Genomic DNA, 2,130 nt, shown 5'->3' with positions numbered 1-2,130 from the left:
AGTCGCCGATCAGATGAGTCTAAAACCGACGAACGTTGTTGGTCGCTAACTGTGCACGTAATTGATACACGCGGAGGCACGCGTTGTGGCACGCACGAGAAAAGACGAAGCACCGGCAGTGAGGAACGCGCGTCGAACGACACCGGGCGAGCCGATCCCCGTCGAACTATTACGAGTCGCCGATCAGATGAGTCTAAAACCGACGAACGTTGTTGGTCGCTAACTGTGCACGTAATTGAAACATGCGGAGGCACACGTTGTGGCACGCACGAGCAAAAGACGAAGCACCGACACTGAGGAACGCACGTCGAACGACACCGGGCGAGCCGATCCCCATCGAACTATTACGAGTCGCCGATCAGATGAGTCTAAAACCGACGAACGTTGTTGGTCGCTAACTGTGCACGTAATTGATACACGCGGAGGCACACGTTGTGGCACGCACGAGAAAAGACGAAGCACCGACACTGAGGAACGCGCGTCGAACGACACCGGGCGAGCCGATCCCCGTCGAACTATTACAAGTCGCCGATCAGATGAGTCTAAAGCCGACGAACGTTGTTGGTCGCTAACTGTGCACGTAATTGATACACGCGGAGGCACACGTTGTGGCACGCACGAGCAAAAGACGAAGCACCGACACTGAGGAACGCACGTCGAACGACACCGGGCGAGCCGATCCCCGTCGAACTATTACGAGTCGCCGATCAGATGAGTCTAAAACCGACGAACGTTGTTGGTCGCTAACTGTGCACGTAATTGAAACATGCGGAGGGACACGTTGTGGCACGCACGAGCAAAAGACGAAGCACCGACACTGGGGAACGCACGTCGAACGACACCGGGCGAGCCGATCCCCGTCGAACTATTACGAGTCGCCGATCAGATGAGTCTAAAACCGACGAACGTTGTTGGTCGCTAACTGTGCACGTAATTGAAACATGCGGAGGCACACGTTGTGGCACGCACGAGCAAAAGACGAAGCACCGACACTGAGGAACGCACGTCGAACGACACCGGGCGAGCCGATCCCCGTCGAACTATTACGAGTCGCCGATCAGATGAGTCTAAAACTGACGAACGTTGTTGGTCGCTAACTGTGCACGTAATTGATACACGCGGAGGCACACGTTGTGGCACGCACGAGAAAAGACGAAGCACCGACACTGAGGAACGCACGTCGAACGACACCGGGCGAGCCGATCCCCGTCGAACTATTACGAGTCGCCGATCAGATGAGTCTAAAGCCGACGAACGTTGTTGGTCGCTAACTGTGCACGTAATTGATACACGCGGAGGCACACGTTGTGGCACGCACGAGAAAAGACGAAGCACCGACACTGAGGAACGCACGTCGAACGACACCGGGCGAGCCGATCCCCGTCGAACTATTACGAGTCGCCGATCAGATGAGTCTAAAGCCGACGAACGTTGTTGGTCGCTAACTGTGCACGTAATTGATACACGCGGAGGCACACGTTGTGGCACGCACGAGAAAAGACGAAGCACCGACACTGAGGAACGCACGTCGAACGACACCGGGCGAGCCGATCCCCGTCGAACTATTACGAGTCGCCGATCAGATGAGTCTAAAGCCGACGAACGTTGTTGGTCGCTAACTGTGCACGTAATTGATACACGCGGAGGCACACGTTGTGGCACGCACGAGAAAAGACGAAGCACCGACACTGAGGAACGCACGTCGAACGACACCGGGCGAGCCGATCCCCGTCGAACTATTGCGAGTCGCCGATCAGATGAGTCTAAAGCCGACGAACGTTGTTGGTCGCTAACTGTGCACGTAATTGATACACGCGGAGGCACACGTTGTGGCACGCACGAGAAAAGACGAAGCACCGACACTGAGGAACGCGCGTCGAACGACACCGGGCGAGCCGATCCCCGTCGAACTATTACGAGTCGCCGATCAGATGAGTCTAAAACCGACGAATGTTGTTGGTCGCTAACTGTGCACGTAATTGAAACATGCGGAGGCACACGTTGTGGCACGCACGAGCAAAAGACGAAGCACCGACACTGAGGAACGCGCGTCGAACGACACCGGGCGAGCCGATCCCCGTCGAACTATTACGAGTCGCCGATCAGATGAGTCTAAAACCGACGAACGTT

The sequence above is a fragment of the Ixodes scapularis genome, unplaced genomic scaffold, assembly GCF_016920785.2.
Source record: "Ixodes scapularis isolate PalLabHiFi unplaced genomic scaffold, ASM1692078v2 PGA_scaffold1__304_contigs__length_218370807, whole genome shotgun sequence".
NCBI classification, from domain to species: Eukaryota; Metazoa; Arthropoda; class Arachnida; order Ixodida; family Ixodidae; genus Ixodes; species Ixodes scapularis.
The sequence above is the reverse complement of the archived record's forward strand: the minus strand, read 5'-3'. Positions refer to the sequence as shown.